Raw genomic sequence first — 21,128 nt, 5'->3', positions numbered from 1 at the left:
GAGGCCCATTTCCGCTGAGGCGTCTCGAGGCTCATCACACCTAACCTCTGGAACTTCGAAAGGGTCCTTCACACCCTTGGTGCAAATCAAGAAGTTCCCCGACATACCCGTCTCCACTCGAGAGGAAACACGAGGTTCCCGCCCACATCCAGAGGAGCCCTATTTCCACCTCGTAGCTCGAGATGAGGGATCCTTTCCCTGCTTCGTCGGGAAAGAGTTCCCGGCGTTCCCGTCGCATCTCAAGAGGAGGCCCTCTCAACAGGAACGGCGAGAGGAACTCCAGGGTCGAGCCACCATTCCAAGAGTCCCCCAGATATCTCAGTCCATTCCACAGGAACCTCTTTTCCCTTCACCGGCTCGTCTTTCACGCCGAGGATCGACTCACACCAAGGTGGCACATGGCACAGCCCTGTGGGAAAGCCTCGTGGGAAAGCCTCGAGCAAAAGCCTCGAGGGAAACCACAGCTCCCTTGATCCACGTGACAGGAAGCGTGACATTACTGCTGCAGCTCGGGAGGAACGCGCACGTGCATGCCCCCACTCGAGACGAGGCCTGACTCCCCTGGGGAGACTCAGAAGCACCCGAAGATCCATGGCAACACTGGAGAGGAATCCTCAGGTTCCGGCCCCGACTCCACACAAGATCTTAGGCCCCGGCATGGACGGTAGAGGAATCCCGAGTTGGCCACTAGCAACTCGCATGGTGACTGGCCTTTCCTGAGGCCACCAGAGCGGTTCCCTGAGGTCCCCGTCGTAACTCGAGAAGACCTGGCGCAAGTAGAGAAAATCCAGGAGGTTCTCCCCTCCAGGCGAGATGAGGCCCATTACCGCTGAGGCGTCTCGAGGCTGATCACACCTCACCTCTGGAACTTCGAAAGGGTCCTTCAGACCCTTGGTGCAAATCAAGAAGTTCCCCGACATACCCGTCTCCACTCGAGAGGAAACACGAGGGTCCCGCCCACATCCAGAGGAGCCCCGTTTCCGCCTCGTAGCTCGAGATGAGGGATCCTTTCCCTGCTTCGTCCGGAAAGAGTTCCCGGCGTTCCCGTCGCATTTCAAGAGGAGGCCCTCTCAAGAGGATCGATGAGAGGAACTCCACGGTCGTGCCACCATTCCAAGAGTCCACCAGATGTCTCAGTCCATTGCAGAGGAACCTCTTTTCCCTTCACCGGCTCGTCTTTCACGCCGAGGATCGACTCACACCAAGGTGGCACGTGGCACAGCCCTGTGGGAAAGCCTCTTGGGAAAGCCTCGAGGGACAGCCTCGAGGGAAAGCCACAGATCCCTTGATCCACGTGACAGGAAGCATGACACTACTCCTGCAGCTCGGGAGGAAAGCGCACGTGCATGCCCCCACTCGATACGAGGCCTGACTCCCCTGGGGAGACACAGAAGCACCCCAGGATCCATGGCAACATTGGAGAGGAATCCTCAGGTTCCGGCCCCGACTCCACACAAGGTCTTAGGCCCCGGCATGGACGGGAGAGGAATCCCGAGTTGGCCCCTTGCAACTCGCATGGGGACTGGCCTTTCCTGAGGCCACCAGAGCGGGTCCCTGAGGTCCCCGTCGTAACTCGAGAAGACCTGGCGCAACTCGAGAAAATCCAGGAGGTTCTCCCCTCCAGGCGAGATGAGGCCCATTTCCGCTGAGGCGTCTCGAGGCTGATCACACCTCACCTCTGGAACTTCGAAAGGGTCCTTCACACCCTTGGTGCAAATCAAGAAGTTCCCCGACATACCCGTCTCCACTCGAGAGGAAACACGAGGGTCCCGCCCACATCCAGAGGAGCCCCGTTTCCGCCTCGTAGCTCGAGATGAGGGATCCTTTCCCTGCTTCGTCCGGAAAGAGTTCCCAGCGTTCCCGTCGCATCTCAAGAGGAGGCCCTCTCAACAGGAACGGCGAGAGGAACTCCAGGGTCGTGCCACCATTCCAAGAGTCCCCCAGATGTCTCAGTCCATTCCAGAGGAACCTCTTTTCCCTTCACCGGCTCGTCTTTCACGCCGAGGATCGACTCACACCAAGGTGGCACGTGGCACAGCCCTGTGGGAAAGCCTCGTGGGAAAACCTCGAGCGAAAGCCTCGATGGAATGCCACAGATCCCTTGATCCACGTGATAGGAAGTGTGACAATACTGCTGCAGCTCGGGAGGAAAGCGCATGTGCATGCCCCCACTCGAGACGAGACCTGACTCCCCTGGGGAGACTCAGAGGCACCCCAAGATCCATGGCAACACAGGAGAGGAAACCTTGAGGTTCCGGCCCCGACTCCACACAAGGTCTTAGGCCCCGTATGGACGTGAGAGGAATCCCGAGATGGCCCCTAGCAACTCGCATCGGGACTGGCCTTTCCTGAGGCCACCAGAGCGGGTCCCTGAGGTCCCCGTCGTAACTCGAGAAGACTTGTCGCAACTCGAGACAATCCAGGAGGTTCTCCCCTCCAGGCGAGATGAGGCCCATTTTCGCTGAGGCGTCTCCAGGCTGTTCACACCTCACCTCTGGAACTTCGAAAGGGCCCTTCACACCCTTGGTGCAAATCAAGAAGTTCCCCGACATACCCGTCTCCACTCGAGAGGAAACATGAGGATCCTGCCCACATCCAGAGGAGCCCCGTTTCCGCCTCCTAGCTCGAGATGAGGGACCCTTTCCCTGCTACGTCGGGAAAGAGTTCCCGGCATTCCCGTCGCATCTCAAGAGGAGGCCCTCTCAACAGGAACGGCGAGAGGAACTCCAGGGTCGTGCCACCATTCCAAGAGTCCCCCAGATGTCTCAGTCCATTCCAGAGGAACCTCTTTTCCCTTCACCGCCTCGTCTTTCACGGCGAGGATCGACTCACACCAAGGTGGCACGTGGCACAGCCCTGTGGGAAAGCCTCGTGGGAAAACCTCTAGCCAAAGCCTCGAGGGAAAGCCACAGATCCCTTGATCCACGTGACAGGAAGCGTGACACTACTGCTGCAGCTCGGGAGGAAAGCACACGTGCATGCCCCCACTCGAGACGAGGCCTGACTCGCCTGGGGAGACTCAGAAGCACCCCAAGATCCATGGCAACACTGGAGAGGAATGCTCAGGTACCGGCCCCGTCTCCACACAAGGACTGAAGCCCCGGCATGGACGGGAGAGGAATCCCGAGAGGTCCCCTAGCAACTCGCATGGGGACTGGCCTTTCCTGAGGCCACCAGAGCGGGTCCCTGAGGTCCCCGTCGTAACTCGAGAAGACCTGCCACAACTCCAGAAAATCCAGGAGGTTCTCCCCTCCAGGCGAGATGAGGCCCATTTCCGCTGAGGCGTCTCGAGGCTCATCACACCTCACCTCTGGAACTTCGAAAGGGTCCTTCACACCCTTGGTGCAAATCAAGAAGTTCCCCGACATACCCGTCTCCACTCGAGAGGAAACACGAAGGTCCCGCCCACATCCAGAGGAGCCCTGTTTCCACCTCGTAGCTCGAGATGAGGGATCCTTTCCCTGCTTCGTCGGGAAAGAGTTCCCGGCGTTCCCGTCGCATCTCAAGAGGAGGCCCTCTCAACAGGAACGGCGAGAGGAACTCCAGGGTCGTGCCACCATTCCAAGAGTCCCCCAGATGTCTCAGTCCATTCCACAGGAACCTCTTTTCCCTTCACCGGCTCGTCTTTCACGCCGAGGATCGACTGACACCAAGGTGGCACATGGCACAGCCCTGTGGGAAAGCCTCGTAGGAAAGCCTCGAGCAAAAGCCTCGAGGGAAACCACAGATCCCTTGATCCACGTGACAGGAAGCGTGACATTACTGCTGCAGCTCGGGAGGAACGCGCACGTGCATGCCCCCACTCGAGACGAGGCCTGAGTCCCCTGGGGAGACTCAGAAGCACCCCAAGATCCATGGCAACACTGGAGAGGAATCCTCAGGTTCCGGCCCCGACTCCACACAAGATCTTAGGCCCCGGCATGGACGGTAGAGGAATCCCGAGTTGGCCCCTAGCAACTCGCATGGGGACTGGCCTTTCCTGAGGCCACCAGAGCGGTTCCCTGAGGTCCCCGTCGTAACTCGAGAAGACCTGGCGCAAGTCGAGAAAATCCAGGAGGTTCTCCCCTCCAGGCGAGATGAGGCCCATTACCGCTGAGGCGTCTCGAGGCTGATCACATCTCACCTCTGGAACTTCGAAAGGGTCCTTCACACCCTTGGTGCAAATCAAGAAGTTCCCCGACATACCCGTCTCCACTCGAGAGGAAACACGAGGGTCCCGCCCACATCCAGAGGAGCCCCGTTTCCGCGTTCCCGTCGCATTTCAAGAGGAGGCCCTCTCAAGAGGATCGATGAGAGGAACTCCACGGTCGTGCCACCATTCCAAGAGTCGCCCAGATGTCTCAGTCCATTGCAGAGGAACCTCTTTTCCCTTCACCGGCTCGTCTTTCACGCCGAGGATCGACTCACACCAAGGTGGCACGTGGCACAGCCCTGTGGGAAAGCCTCTTGGGAAAGCCTCGAGGGACAGCCTCGAGGGAAAGCCACAGATCCCTTGATCCACGTGACAGGAAGCATGACACTACTCCTGCAGCTCGGGAGGAAAGCGCACGTGCATGCCCCCACTCGATACGAGGCCTGACTCCCCTGGGGAGACACAGAAGCACCCCAGGATCCATGGCAACACTGGAGAGGAATCCTCAGGTTCCGGCCCCGACTCCACACAAGGTCTTTGGCCCCGGCATGGACGGGAGAGGAATCCCGAGTTGGCCCCTTGCAACTCGCATGGGGACTGGCCTTTCCTGAGGCCACCAGAGCGGGTCCCTGAGGTCCCCGTCGTAACTCGAGAAGACCTGCCGCAACTCGAGAAAATCCAGGAGGTTCGCCCCTCCAGGCGAGATGAGGCCCATTTCCGCTGAGGCGTCTCGAGGCTGATCACACCTCACCTCTGGAACTTCGAAAGGGTCCTTCACACCCTTGGTGCAAATCAAGAAGTTCCCCGACATACCCGTCTCCACTCGAGAGGAAACACGAGGGTCCCGCCCACATCCAGAGGAGCCCCGTTTCCGCCTCGTAGCTCGAGATGAGGGATCCTTTTCCTGCTTCGTCCGGAAAGAGTTCCCAGCGTTCCCGTCGCATCTCAAGAGGAGGCCCTCTCAACAGGAACGGCGAGAGGAACTCCAGGGTCGTGCCACCATTCCAAGAGTCCCCCAGATGTCTCAGTCCATTCCAGAGGAACCTCTTTTCCCTTCACCGGCTCGTCTTTCACGCCGAGGATCGACTCACACCAAGGTGGCACCTGGCACAGCCCTGTGGGAAAGCCTCGTGGGAAAACCTCGAGCGAAAGCCTCGATGGAATGCCACAGATCCCTTGATCCACGTGATAGGAAGCGTGACAATACTGCTGCAGCTCGGGAGGAAAGCGCATGTGCATGCCCCCACTCGAGACGAGGCCTGACTCCCCTGGGGAGACTCAGATGCACCCCAAGATCCATGGCAACACAGGAGAGGAAACCTCAGGTTCTGGCCCCGACTCCACACAATGTCTTAGGCCCCGTATGGACGTGAGAGGAATCCCGAGATGGCCCCTAGCACTCGCATCGGGACTGGCCTTTCCTGAGGCCACCAGAGCGGGTCCCTGAGGTCCCCGTCGTAACTCGAGAAGACCTGTCGCAACTCGAGACAATCCAGGAGGTTCTCCCCTCCAGGCGAGATGAGGCCCATTTTCGCTGAGGCGTCTCGAGGCTCATCACACCTCACCTCTGGAACTTCGAAAGGGTCCTTCACACCCTTGGTGCAAATCAAGAAGTTCCCCCAACATACCCGTCTCCACTCGAGAGGAAACATGAGGATCCTGCCCACATCCAGAGGAGCCCCGTTTCCGCCTCCTAGCTCGAGATGAGGGACCCTTTCCCTGCTACGTCGGGAAAGAGTTCCCGGCATTCCCGTCGCATCTCAAGAGGAGGCCCTCTCAACAGGAACGGCGAGAGGAACTCCAGGGTCGTGCCACCATTCCAAGAGTCCCCCAGATGTCTCAGTCCATTCCAGAGGAACCTCTTTTCCCTTCACCGCCTCGTCTTTCACTCCGAGGATCGACTCACACCAAGGTGGCATGTGGCACAGCCCTGTGGGAAAGCCTCGTGGGAAAACCTCTAGCCAAAGCCTCGAGGGAAAGCCACAGATCCCTTGATCCACGTGACAGGAAGCGTGACACTACTGCTGCAGCTCGGGAGGAAAGCACACGTGCATGCCCCCACTCGAGACGAGGCCTGACTCGCCTGGGGAGACTCAGAAGCACCCCAAGATCCATGGCAACACTGGAGAGGAATGCTCAGGTTCTGGCCCCGTCTCCACACAAGGACTGAGCCCCGGCATGGACGGGAGAGGAATCCCGAGAGGTCCCCTAGCAACTCGCATAGGGGACTGGCCTTTCCTGAGGCCACCAGAGCGGGTCCCTGAGGTCCCCGTCGTAACTCGAGAATACCTGCTGCAACTCTAGAAAATCCAGGAGGTTCTCCCCTCCAGGCGAGATGAGGCCCATTTCCGCTGAGGCGTGTCGAGGCTCACCACACCTCACCTCTGGAACTTCGAAAGGGTCCTTCACACCCTTGGTGCAAATCAAGAAGTTCCCCGACATACCCCGTCTCCACTCGAGAGGAAACACGAAGGTCCCGCCCACATCCAGAGGAGCCCTGTTTCCACCTCGTAGCTCGAGATGAGGGATTCTTTCCCTGCTTCGTCGGGAAAGAGTTCCCGGCGTTCCCGTCGCATCTCAAGAGGAGGCCCTCTCAACAGGAACGGCGAGAGGAACTCCAGGGTCGTGCCACCATTCCAAGAGTCCCCCAGATGTCTCAGTCCATTCCACAGGAACCTCTTTTCCCTTCACCGGCTCGTCTTTCACGCCGAGGATCGACTGACACCAAGGTGGCACATGGCACAGCCCTGTGGGAAAGCCTCGTGGGAAAGCCTCGAGCAAAAGCCTCGAGGGAAACCACAGATCCCTTGATCCACGTGACAGGAAGCCTGACATTACTGCTGCAGCTCGGGAGGAAAGCGCATGTGCATGCCCCCACTCGAGACGAGGCCTGACTCCCCTGGGGAGACTCAGAGGCACCCCAAGATCCATGGCAACACAGGAGAGGAAACCTGAGGTTCTGGCCCCGATTCCACACAAGGTCTTAGGCCCCGGCATGGACGGGAGAGGAATCCCGAGTGGCCCCTAGCAACTCGCATGGGGACTGGCCTCCCCTGAGGCCACCAGAGCGGGTCCCTGAGGTCCCCGTCGTAACTCGAGAAGACATGCCGCAACTCGAGAAAATCCAGGAGGTTCTCCCCTCCAGGCGAGATGAGGCCCATTTCCGCTGAGGCGTCTCGAGGCTGATCACACCTCACCTCTGGAACTTCGAAAGGGTCCTTCACACCATTGGTGCAAATCAAGAAGTTCCCCGACATACCCGTCTCCACTCGAGAGGAAACACGAGGGTCCCGCTCACATCCAGAGGAGCCCCGTTTCCGCCTCGTAGGTCGAGATGAGGGATCCTTTCCCTGCTTCGTCGGGAAAGAGTTCCCGGCGTTCCCGTCGCATCTCAAGAGGAGGCCCTCTCAACAGGAACGGCGAGAGGAACTCCAGGGTCGTGCCACCATTCCAAGAGTCCCCCAGATGTCTCAGTCCATTCCAGAGGAACCTCTTTTCCCTTCACCGGCTCGTCTTTCACGCCGAGGATCGACTCACACCAAGGTGGCACGTGGCACAGCCCTGTGGGAAAGCCTCGTGGGAAAGCCTCGAGGGACAGCCTCGAGGGAAAGCCACAGATTCCTTGATCCACGTGACAGGAAGCGTGATACTACAGCTTCAGCTCGGGAGGAAAGCGCACATGCATGCCCCCACTCGAGACGAGGCCTGACTCCCCTGCGGAGTCTCAGAAGCACCCCAAAATCCATTGCAACACTGGAGAGGAATCCTCAGGTACCGGCTCCGACTCCACACAAGGTCTTAGGCAACGGCATGGACGGGAGAGGAATCCCAAGATGGCCCCTAGCAACTCGCATGGGGACTGGCCTCTCCTGAGGCCACCACAGCGGGTCCCTGAGGTCCCCGTCGTAACTCGAGAAGACCTGCCGCAACTCGATAAAATCCAGGAGGTTCTCCCCTCCAGGCGAGATGAGGCCCATTTCCACTGAGGAGTCTCGAGTCTGATCACACCTCACCTCTGGAACTTCGAAAGGGTCTTCACACCCTTGGTGCAAATCAAGAAGTTCCCCGACATACCCGTCTCCACTCGAGAGGAAACACGAGGGTCCCGCCCAAATCCAGAGGAGCCCCGTTTCCGCCTCGTAGCTCGAGATGAGGGATCCTTTCCCTGCTTCGTCGGGAAAGAGTTTCTGGCGTTCCGTCGAATCTCAAGAGGAGGCCCTCTCAAGAGGATCGACGAGAGGAACTCCAGCGTCGTGCCACCATTCCAAGAGTCCCCCAGATGTCTCAGTCCATTCCAGAGGAACCTCTTTTCCCTTCACCGGCTCGTCTTTAACGCCGAGGATCGACTCACACCAAGGTGGCACGTGGCACAGCCCTGTGGGAAAGCCTCGTGGGAAAGCCTCGAGGGAAAGCCGCAGATCCCTTGATCCACGTGACAGGAAGCCTGACACTACTGCTGCAGCTCGGGAGGAAAGCGCACGTGCATGCCCCCACTCGAGACGAGGCCTGACTCCCCTGCGGAGACTCAGAAGCACCCCAAGATCCATGGCAACACTGGAGAGGAATCCTCAGGTCCGGCCCCGACTCCACACAAGGACTGAGGCCCCGGCATGGACGGGAGAGGAATCCCGAGAGGTCCCTAGCAACTCGTATGGGGACTGGCCTTTCCTGAGGCCACCAGAGCGGGTCCCTGATGTCCCCGTCGTAACTCGAGAAGACCTGCCGCAACTCGAGAAAATCCAGGAGGTTCTCCCCTCCAAGCGAGATGAGGCCCATTTCCACTGAGGCGTCTCCAGGCTGATCACACCTCACCTCTGGAACTTCGAAAGGGTCCTTCACACCCTTGGTGCAAATCAAGAAGTTCCCCGACATACCCGTCTCCACTCGAGAGGAAACACGAGGGTCCCGCCCACATCCAGAGGAGCCCCGTTTCCGCCTCGCAGCTCGAGATGAGGGATCCTTTCCCTGCTCCGTCGGGAAAGAGTTCCCGGCGTTCCCGTCGCATCTCAAGAGGAGGCCCTCTCAAGAGGATAGACGAGAGGAACTACAGGGTCGTGCCACCATTCCAAGAGTCCCCCAGATGTCTCAGTCCATTCCAGAAGAAACTCTTTTCCCTTCACCGGCTCGTCTTTCACTCCGAGGATCGACTCACACCAAGGTGGCACGTGGCACAGCCCTGTGGGAAAGCCTCGTGGGAAAGCCTCGAGGGACAGCCTCGAGGGAAAGCCACAGATCCCTTGATCCACGTTCCAGGAAGCGTGACACTACTCTTGCAGCACGGGAGGAAATCGCACGTGCATGCCCCCACTCGAGACGAGGCCTGACTCCCCTGCGGAGTCTCAGAAGCACCCCAAAATCCATGGCAACACTGGAGAGGAATCCTCAGGTACCGGCTCCGACTCCACACAGGGTCTTAGGCAACGGCATGGACGGGAGAGGAATCCCAAGATGGCCCCTAGCAACTCGCATGGGGACTGGCCTCTCCTGAGGCCACCACAGCGGGTCCCTGAGGTCCCCGTCGTAACTCGAGAAGACCTGCCGCAACTCGAGAAAATCCAGGAGGTTCTCCCCTCCAGGCGAGATGAGGCCCATTTCCACTGAGGAGTCTCGAGTCTGATCACACCTCACCTCTGGAACTTCGAAAGGGTCTTCACACCCTTGGTGCAAATCAAGAAGTTCCCCGACATACCCGTCTCCACTCGAGAGGAAACACGAGGGTCCCGCCCAAATCCAGAGGAGCCCCGTTTCCGCCTCGTAGCTCGAGATGAGGGATCCTTTCCCTGCTTCGTCGGGAAAGATTTTCTGGCGTTCCGTCGAATCTCAAGAGGAGGCACTCTCAAGAGGATCGACGAGAGGAACTCCAGCGTCGTGCCACCATTCCAAGAGTCCCCCAGATGTCTCAGTCCATTCCAGAGGAACCTCTTTCCCCTTCACCGGTTCGTCTTTCACGCCGAGGATCGACTCACACCAAGGTGGCACGTGGCACAGACCTGTGGGAAAGCCTCGTGGGAAAGCCTCGAGGGAAAGCCGCAGATCCCTTGATCCACGTGACAGGAAGCCTGACACTACTTCTGCAGCTCGGGAGGAAAGCGCACGTGCATGCCCCCACTCGAGACGAGGCCTGACTCCCCTGCGGAGACTCAGAAGCACCCCAAGATCCATGGCAACACTGGAGAGGAATCCTCAGGTCCGGCCCCGACTCCACACAAGGACTGAGGCCCCGGCATGGACGGGAGAGGAATCCCGAGAGGTCCCCTAGCAACTCGTATGGGGACTGGCCTTTCCTGAGGCCACCAGAGCGGGTCCCTGAGGTCCCCATCGTAACTCGAGAAGACCTGCTGCAACTCGAGAAAATCCAGGAGGTTCTCCCCTCCAGGCGAGATGAGGCCCATTTCCGCTGAGGCGTCTCGAGGCTGATCACACCTCACCTCTGGAACTTCGAAAGGGTCCTTCACACCCTTGGTGCAAATCAAGAAGTTCCCCGAAATACCCGTCTCCCCTCAAGAGGAAACACGAGGGTCCCGCCCACATCCAGAGGAGCCCCGTTTCCGCCTGGTAGCTCGAGATGACGGATCCTTTCCCTGCTTCGTCGGGAAAGAGTTCCCGGCGTTCCCGTCGCATCTCAAGCGGAGGCCCTCTCAACAGGAACGGCGAGAGGAACTCCAGGGTCGAGCCACCATTCCAAGAGTCCCCCAGATGTCTCAGTCCATTCCAGAGGAACCTCTTTTCCCTTCACCGGCTCGTCTTTCACGCCGAGGACCGACTCACACCAAGGTGGCACCTGGCACAGCCCTGTGGGAAAGCCTCGTGGGAAAGCCTCGAGGGACAGCCTCGAGGGAAAGCCACAGATCCCGTGATCCACGTGACAGGATGCGTGACACTACTGCTGCAGCTCTGGCGGAACGCGCACGTGCATGCCCCCACTCGAGACGAGGCCTGACTCCCCTGGGGAGACTCTGAAGCACCTCAAGATCCATGGCAACACTGGAGCGGAATCCTCAGGTTCCGGCCACGACCCCACACAAGGTCTTAGGCCGCGGCATGGACGGGAGAGGAATCCCGAGATGGCCCCTAGCAACTCGCATGGGGACTCGCCTTTCCTGAGGCCACCAGAGCGGGTCCCTGAGGTCCCCATCGTAAATCGAGAAGACCTGCCGCAACTCGAGAAAATCCAGGAGGTGCTCCCCTCCAGGCGACATGAGGCCCATTTCCGCTGAGGCGTCTCCAGACTGATCACACCTCACTTCTGGAACTTCTACAGGGTCCTTCACACCCTTGGTGCAAATCAAGAAGTTCCCCGACATACCCGTCTCCACTCGAGAGGAAACACGAGGGTCCCGCCCACATCCAGAGGAGCCGCTTTTCCGCCTCGTAGCTCGAGATGAGAGATCCTTTCCCTGCTTCGTCGGGAAAGAGTTCCTGGCGTTCCCGTCGCATCTCAAGAGGTGGCCCTCTCAACAGGAATGGCGAGAGGAACTCCAGGGTCGTGCCACCATTCCAAGAGTCCCCCAGATGTCTCAGTCCATTCCAGAGGAACGTCTTTTCCCTTCACCGGCTCGTCCTTCACGCCGAGGATCGACTCACACCAAGGTGGCACGTGGCACAGCCCTGTGGGAAAGCCTCGTGGGAAAGCCTCGAGGGACAGCCTCGAGGGAAAGCCACAAATTCCTTGATCCACGTGACAGGAATCGTGATACTACTGCTGCAGCTCAGGAGGAAAGCGCACGTGCATGCCCCCACTCGAGACGAGGCCTGACTCCCCTGGGGAGACTCAGAAGCACCCCAAGATCCATGGCAACACTGGAGAGGAATCCTCAGGTTCCGGCCCCGACTCCACACAAGGACTGAGGTACCGGCATGTACGGGAGAGGAATCCCGAGAGGTCCCCTAGCAACTCGCATGGGGACTGGCCTTTCCTGAGGCCACCAGAGCGGGTCCCTGAGGTCCCCGTCGTAACTCGAGAAGACCTGCCGCAACTCGAAAAAATCCAGGAGGTTCTCCCCTCCAGGCGAGATGAGGCCCATTTCCGCTGAGGCGTCTCCAGGCTGATCACACCTCACTTCTGGAACTTCGAAAGGGTCCTTCACAGCCTTGGTGCAAATCAAGAAGTTCCCCGACATACCCGTCTCCACTCAAGAGGAAACACGAGGGTCCCGCCCACATCCGGAGGAGCCCCGTTTCTGCCTCGTAGTTCGAGATGAGGGATCCTTTCCCTGCTTCGTCGGGAAAGAGTTCCCGGCGTGCCCGTCGCATCTCAAGAGGAGGCCCTCTCAACAGGAACGGCGAGAAGAACTCCAGGGTCGTGCCACCATTCCAAGAGTCCCCCAGATGTCTCAGTCCATTCCAGATGAACCACTTTTCCCTTCACCGGCTCGTCTTTCACGCTGAGGATCGACTCACACCAAGGTGGCAAGTGGCACAGCCCTGTGGGAAAGCCTCGTCGGAAAGCCTCAAGCCAAAGCCTCGAGGGAAAGCCACAGATCCCTTGATCCACGTGACAGGAAGCGTGACACTACTGCTGCAGCTCGGGAGGAAAGCGCACGTGCATGCCCCCATTCGAGACGAGGCCTGACTCCCCTGGGGAGACTCAGAAGCACCCCAAGATCCATGGCAACACGGGAGAGGAATCCTCAGGTTCCGGCCCCGACTCCACACAAGGTCTTAGGCCCCGGCATGGACGGGAGAGGAATCCCGAGTTGGCCCCTAGCAACTCGCATGGGGACTGGCCTCTCCTGATGCCACCAGAGCGGGTCCCTGAGGTCCCCGTCGTAACTCGAGAAGACCTGCCGCAACTCGAGAAAATCCAGGAGGTTCTCCCCTCCAGGCGAGATGAGGCCCATTTCCGCTGAGGCGTCTCCAGGCTGATCACACCTCACCTCTGGAACTTCGAAAGGCTCCTTCACACCCTTGGTGCAAATCAAGAAGTTCCCCGACATACCCGTCTCCACTCGAGAGGAAACACGAGGGTCCCGCCCACATCCAGAGGAGCCCCGTTTCCACCTCGTAGCCCGAGATGAGGGATCCTTTCCCTGCTTCGTCGGGAAAGAGTTCCCGGCCTTCCCGTCGCAACTCAAGAGGAGGCACTCTCAACAGGAACGGCGAGAGGAGCTTGAGGGTCGTGCCACCATTCCAAGAGTCCACCAGATGTCTCAGTCCATTCCAGAGGAACCTCTTTTCCATTAACCGGCTCGTGTTTCACGCCGAGGATCGACTCACACCAAGGTGGCACGTGGCACAGCCCTCTTGGAAAGCCTCGTGGGAAAGCCTCGAGGGACAGCCTCGAGGGAAAGCCACAGATCCCTTGATCCACGTGACAGGAAGAGTGACACTACTGCTGCAGCTCCGGAGGAAATCGCACGTGCATGCCCACACTCGAGACGAGGCCTGACTCCCCTGGGGAGACGCAGAAGCACCCCAAGATCCATGGCAACACTGGAGAGGAATCCTCAAGTTCCGGCCCCGACTCCACACAAGGTCTTAGGCCCCGGCATGGACGGGAGAGGAATCCCGAGAGGACCCCTAGCAACTCGCGTGGGGACTGCCCTTTCCTGAGGCCACCAGAGCGGGTCCCTGAGGTCCCCGTCGTAACTCGAGAAGACCTGCCGCAACTCGAGAAAATCCGGGAGGTTCTCCCCTCCAGGCGAGATGAGGCCCATTTCCGCTGAGGGGTCTCCAGGCTGATCACACCTCACCTCTGGAACTTCGAAAGGGTCCTTCACACCCTTGGTGCAAATCAAGAAGTTCCCCGACATACCCGTCTCCACTCGAGAGGAAACACGAGGGTCCCGCCCACATCCAGAGGAGCCCCGTTTCCACCTCGTAGCTCGAGATGAGCGATCCTTTCCCTGCTTCTTCGGGAAAGAGTTCCCGGCCTTCCCGTCGCATCTCAAGAGGAGGCCCTCTCAACAGGAACAGCGAGAGGAACTCCAGGGTCGTGCCACCATTCAGAGTCCCCCAGATGTCTCAGTCCATTCCAGAGGAACCTCTTTTCCCTTCACCGGCTCGTCTTTCACCCCGAGGATCGACTCACACCAAGGTGGCACGTGGCACAGCCCTGTGGGAAAGCCTCGTGGGAAAGCCTCGAGGGACAGCCTCGAGGGAAATCCACAGATCCCTTGATCCATGTGACAGGAAGAGTGACACTACTGCTGCAGCTCGGGAGGAAAGCGCACATGCAAGCCCCAACTCGAGATGAGGCCTGACTCCCCTGGGGTGACTCAGAAGCACCCCAAGATCCATGGCAACACTGGAGAGGAATTCTCAGATTCCGGCCCCGACTCCACACAAGGTCTTAGGCCCCGGCATGGACGGGAAAGGAATCCCGAGATGGCCCCTTGCAACTCGCATGGGGACTGGCCTTTCCTGAGGCCACCAGAGCGAGTCCCTGAGGTCCCTGTCGTAACTCGAGAAGACCTGCCGCAACTCGAGAAAATCCAGGAGGTTCTCCCCTCCAGGCGAGATGAGGCCCATTTCCGCTGAGGCGTTTCCAGGCTGATCACACCTCACCTCTGGAACTTCGAAAGGGTCCTTCACACCGTTGGTGGAAATCAAGAAGTTCCCCGACATACCCGTCTCCACTCGAGAGGAAACACGAGGGTCCCGCCCACATCCAGAGGAGCCCCGTTTCCGCCTCGTAGCTCGAGATGTAGGATCCTTTCCCTCCTTCGTCGGGAAAGATTTCCCGGCCTTCCCGTCGCATCTCAAGAGGAGGCCCTCTCAACAGGAACGGCGAGAGGAACTCCAGGGTCGTGCCACCATTCCAAGAGTCCCCCAGATGTCTCAGTCCATTCCAGAGGAACCTCTTTTCCCTTCACCGGCTCGTCTTTCACGCCGAGGATCGACTCACACCAAGGTGGCACGTGGCACAGCCCTGTGGGAAGCCTCTTGGAAAGCCTCGAGTGAAAGCCTCGAGGGAAAGCCACAGATACCTATTTCCACGTGACAGGAAATGTGACACTACTCCTACAGCTCGGGAGGAAAGCGCATGTGCATGCCCCCACTCGAGACGAGGCATGACTCCCCTGGGGAAACTCAGAAGCACCTCAAGATCCATGGCAACACTGGAGAGGAATCCTCGGGTTCCGGCCTCGACTCCACACAAGGACTGAGGTACCGGCATGGACGGGAGAGGAATCCCGAGAGGTCCCCTAGCAACTCGCATGGGGACTGGCCTTTCCTGAGGCCACCAGAGCGGGTCCCTGAGGTCCCCGTCGTAACTCGAGAAGACCTGCCGCAACTCGAGAAAATCCAGGAGGTTCTCCCCTCCAGGCGAGATGAGGCCCATTTCCGCTGAGGGGTCTCCAGGCTGATCACACCTCACTTCTGGAACTTCGAAAGGGTCCTTCACACCCTTGGTGCAAATCAAGAAGTTCCCCGACATACCCGTCTCCACTCAAGAGGAAACACGAGGGTCCCGCCCACATCCGGAGGAGCCCCGTTTCTGCCTCGTAGCTCGAGATGAGGGATCCTTTCCCTGCTTCGTCGGGAAAGAGTTCCCGGCGTTCCCGTCGCATCTCAAGAGGAGGCCCTCTCAACAGGAACGGCGAGAGGAACTCCAGGGTCGTGCCACCATTCCAAGTGTCCCCCAGATGTCTCAGTCCATTCCAGAGGAAACTCTTTTCCCTTCACCGGCTCGTCTTTCACGCTGAGGATCGACTCACACCAAGGTGGCGCGTGGCACAGCCCTGTGGGAAAGCCTCGTCGGAAAGCCTCAAGCCAAAGCCTCGAGGGAAAGCCACAGATCCCTTGATCCACGTGACAGGAAGCGTGACACTACTGCTGCAGCTCGGGAGGAAAGCGCACGTGCATGCCCCCATTCGAGACGATGCCTGACTCCCCTGGAGAGACTCAGAAGCACCCCAAGATCCATGGCAACACTGGAGAGGAATCCTCAGGTTCCGGCTCCGACTCTACACAAGGTCTTAGGCCCCGGCATGGACGGGAGAGGAATCCCGAGATGGCCCCTAGCAACTCGCATGGGGACTGGCCTCTCCTGAGGCCACCAGAGCGGGTCCCTGAGGTCCCCGTCGTAACTCGAGAAGAACTGCCGCAACTCGAGAAAATCCAGGAGGTTCTCCCCTCCAGGCGAGAAGAGGCCCATTTCCGCTGAGGCGTCTCGAGGCTGATCACACCTCACCTCTGGAACTTCGAAAGTGTCCTTCACACCCTTGGTGCAAATCAAGAAGTTCGCCGACATACCCGTCTCCACTCGAGAGGAAACACGTGGGTCCCGCCCACATCCAGAGGAGCCCCGTTTCCGCCTCGTAGCCCGAGATGAGGGATCCTTTCCCTGCTTCGTCGGGAAAGAGTTCCCGGCCTTCCCGTCGCAACTCAAGAGGAGGCACTCTCAACAGGAACGGCGAGAGGAACTTGAGGGTCGTGCCACCATTCCAAGACTCCCCCAGATGTCTCAGTCCATTCCAGAGGAACCTCTTTTCCATTCACCGGCTCGTGTTTCACGCCGAGGATCGACTCACACCAAGGTGGCACGTGGCACAGCCCTGTGGGAAAGCCTCGTGGGAAAGCCTCGAGGGACAGCCTCGAGGGAAAGCCACAAATCCCTTGATCCACGTGACAGGAAGCGTGACAGTACTGCTGCAGCTCGGGAGGAAAGCGCACGTGCATGCCCCCACGCGAGACGAGGCCTGACTCCCCTGGGGAGACTCAGAAGCACCCCAAGATCCATGGCAACACTGGAGAGGAATCCTCAGGTTCCGGCCCCGACTCCACACAAGGTCTTAGGCCCCGGCATGGACGGGAGAGGAATCCCGAGAGGACCCCTAGCAACTCGCATGGGGACTGCCCTTTCCTGAGGCCACCAGAGCGGGTCCCTGAGGTCCCCGTCGTAACTCGAGAAGACCTGCCGCAACTCGAGAAAATCCGGGAGGTTCTCCCCTCCAGGCGAGATGAGGCCCATTTCCGCTGAGGCGTCTCGAGGCTGATCGCACCTCACCTCTGGAACTTCGAAAGGGTCCTTCACACCCTTGGTGCAAATCAAGAAGTTCCCCGACATACCCGTCTCCACTCGAGAGGAAACACGAGGGTCCCGCCCACATCCAGAGGAGCCCCGTTTCCGGCTCGTAGCTCGAGATGAGGGATCCTTTCCCTGCTTCGTCGGGAAAGAGTACCCGGCCTTCCCGTCGCATCTCAAGAGGAGGCCCTCTCAACAGGAACAGCGAGAGTAACTCCAGGGTCGTGCCACCATTCCAAGAGTCCCCCAGATGTCTCAGTCCATTCCACAGGAACCTCTTTTCCCTTCACCGGCTCATCTTTCACGCCGAGGATAGACTCACACCAAGGTGGCACGTGGCACCGCCCTGTGGGAAAGCCTCGTGGGAAAGCCTGGAACGAAAGCCTCGAGGGAAACCACAGATCCCTTGATCCACGTGACAGGAAGCGTGACACTACTGCTTCAGCTCGGGAGGAAAGCGCACCTGCATGCCCCCACTCGAGACGAGGCATGACTCCCCTGGGGAGACTCAGAAGCACCCCAAGATCCATGGCAACACTGGAGAGGAATCCTCAGGTTCCGGCCCCGACTCCACACAAGGACTGAGGCCCCAGCATGGACGGGAGAGGAATCCCGAGATGGCCCCTAGCAAATCGCATGGGGACTGGCCTCTCCTGAGGCCACCACAGCGGGTCCCTGAGGTCCCCGTCGTACCTCGAAAAGACCTGCCGCAACTCGAGAAAATCCAGGAGGTTCTCCCCTCCAGGCGAGATGAGGCCCATTTCCGCTGAGGCGTCTCCAGGCTGATCACACCTCACCTCTGGAACTTCGAAAGGGTCCTTCACACCCTTGGTGCAAATCAAGAAGTTACCCGACATACCCGTCTCCACTCGAGAGGAAACACGAGGGTCCCGCCCACATCCAGAGGAGCCCCGTTTCCGCCTAGTAGATCGAGATGAGGGATCCTATCCCTGCTTCGTCGGGAAAGAGTTCCCGGCGTTCCCGTCGCATCTCAAGAGGAGGCCCTCTCAAGAGGATAGACGAGAGGAACTCCAGTGTCGTGCCACCATTCCAATAAGAGGATAGACGAGAGGAACTCCACGGTCGTGCCACCATTCCAAGAGTCCCCCAGATGCCTCAGGCCATTACAGAGGAACCTCTTTTCCCTTCACCGGCTCGTCTTTCACGCCGAGGATCGACTCACACCAAGGTGGCACGTGGCACAGCCCTGTGGGAAAGCCTCGTGGGAAAGCCTCGAGGGACAGCCTCGAGGGAAAGCCACAGAACCCTTGATCCACGTGACAGGAAGCGTGACACTACTGCTGCAGCTCGGGAGGAAAGCGCACGTGCATGCCCCCACTCGAGACGAGGCCTGACTCCCCTGGGGAGACTCAGAAGCAGCCCAAGATCCATGGCAACACTGGAGAGGAATCCTCAGTTTCCGGCCCCGACTCCACACAAGGTCTTAGGCCCCGGCATGGACGGGAGAGGAATCCCGAGTTGGCCCCGAGCAACTCGCATGGGGACTGGCCTTTCCAAGGCCACCAGAGCGGGTCCCTGAGGTCCCCGTCGTAATTCGAGAAGACCTGCCGCAACTCGAGAAAATCCAGGAGGTTCTCCCCTCCAGGCGAGATGAGGCCCATTTCCACTGAGGCGTCTCAAGGCTGATCACACCTCACCTCTGGAACTTCGAAAGGGTCCTTCACACCCTTGGTGCAAATCAAGAAGTTCCCCGACATACCCGTCTCCACTCGAGAGGAAACGCGAGGGTCCCGCCCACATCCAGAGGAGCCCCGTTTCCGCCTCGTAGCTCGAGATGAGGGATCCTTTCCCTGCTTCGTCGGGAAAGAGTTCCCGGCCTTCCCGTCGCATCTCAAGAGGAGGCCCTCTCAAGAGGATCGACGAGAGGAACTCCAGGGTCGTGCCACAATTCCAAGAGTCCACCAGATGTCTCAGTCCATTCCAGAGGAACCTCTTTTCCCTTCACCGGCTCGTCTTTCACGCCGAGGATCGACTCACACAAAGGTGGCACGTGGCACAGCCCTGTGGGAAAGCCTCGTGGGAAAGCCTCGAGGGACAGCCTCGAGGGAAAGCCACAGATCCCTTGATCCACGTGACAGGAAGCGTGACAATACTACTGCAGCTCGGGAGGAAAGCGCACATGCATGCCCCCACTCGAGACGAGGCCTGACTCCCCTGGGGAGACTCAGAAGCACCCCAAGATCCATGGCAACACTGGAGAGGAATCCTCAGGTTCCTGCCCCGACTCCACACAAGGACTGAGGCCCCAGCATTGACGGGAGAGGAATCCCGAGATGGCCCCTAGCAAATCGCATGGGGACTGGCCTCTCCTGAGGCCACCAGAGCGGGTCCCTGAGGTCCCCGTCGTAACTCGAGAAGACCTGCCGCAACTCCAGAAAATCCAGGAGGTTCTCCCCTCCAGGCGAGATGAGGCCCATTTCCGCTGAGGCGTCTCGAGGCTGATCACACCTCACCTCTGGAACATCAAAAGGGTCCTTCACACCCTTGGTGCAAATCAAGAAGTTCCCTGACATACCCGTCTCCACTCGAGAGGAAACACGAGGGTCCCGCCCACATCCAGAGGAGCCCCGTTTCCGCCTCGTAGCACGAGATGAGGGATCCTTTCCCTGCTTCGTCGGGAAAGAGTTCCCGGCGTTCCCGTCGCATCTCAAGAGGAGGCCCTCTCAATAGGAACGGCGAGAGGAACTCCAGGGTTGTGCCACCATTCCAAGAGTCCCCCAGATATCTCAGTCCATTCCAGAGGAAACTCTTTACACTTCACCGGCTCGTACTTCACGCCGAGGATCGACTCACACCAAGGTGGCACGTGGCACAGCCCTGTGGGAAACCCTCGTGGGAAAGCCTCGAGCGAAAGCCTCGAGGGAAAGCCACAGATCCCTTGATCCACGTGACAGGAAGCGTGACACTACTGCTTCAACTCGGGAGGAAAGCGCACGTGCATGCCTCCAATCGAGACGAGGCATGACACCCCTGGGGAGACTCAGAAGCACCCCAAGATCCATGGCAACACTGGAGAGCAATCCTCAGTTGCCGTCCCCGACTCCAACAAGGTCTTAGGCCCCGGCATGGACGGGAGAGGAATCCCGAGTTGGCCCCTAGCAACTCGCATGGGGACTGGCCTCTCCTGAGGCCACCAGAGCGTGTCCCTGAGGTCTCCGTCGTAACTCGAGAAGACCTGCCGCAACTCGAGAAAATCCAGGAGGTTCTCCCCTCCAGGCGAGATGAGGCCCATTTCCACTAAGGCGTCTCGAGGCTGATCACACCTCACCTATGGAACTTCGAAAGGGTCCTTCACACCCTTGGTGCAAATCAAGAAGTTCCCCGACATACCCGTCTCCACTCGAGAGGAAACACGAGGGTCCCGCCCACATCCGGAGGAGCCCCGTTTCCGCCTCGTAGCTCGAGATGAGGGATCCTTTCCCTGCTTCGTCGGGAAAGAGTTCCCGGCCTTCCCGTCGCATCTCAAGAGGAGGCCCTCTCAAGAGGATCGACGAGAGGTACTCCAGGGTCGTGCCACCATTCCAAGAGTCCCCCAGATGTCTCAGTCCATTCCAGAGGAACCTCTTTTCCCTTCACCGGCTCGTCTTTCACGTCGAGGATCGACTCACCCCAAGGTGGCACGTGGCACAGCCCTGTGGAAAAGCCTCGTGGGAAAGCCTAGAGCGAAAGCCTCGAGGGAAAGCCACAGATCCCTAGATCCACGTGACAGGAAGCGTGACACTACTGCTTCAGCTCGGGAGGAAGGCGCACGTGCATGCCCCCACTCGAGACGAGGCATGACTCCCCTGGGGAGACTCAGAAGCACCCCAAGATCCATGGCAACACTGGAGAGGAATCCTCAGGTGCCGTCACCGACTCCACACAAGGTCTTAGGCCCCGGCATGGACGGGAGAGGAATCCCGAGAGGGCCCCTAGCAACTCGCATGGGGACTGGCCTCTCCTGAGGCCACCAGAGCGTGTCCCTGAGGTCCCCGTCGTAACTCGAGAAGACCTGCCGCAACTCCA

This window comes from Budorcas taxicolor, chromosome X (assembly GCF_023091745.1).
Source record: "Budorcas taxicolor isolate Tak-1 chromosome X, Takin1.1, whole genome shotgun sequence".
Classification (NCBI taxonomy): domain Eukaryota; kingdom Metazoa; phylum Chordata; class Mammalia; order Artiodactyla; family Bovidae; genus Budorcas; species Budorcas taxicolor.
This window is presented reverse-complemented; position numbering follows the sequence as displayed.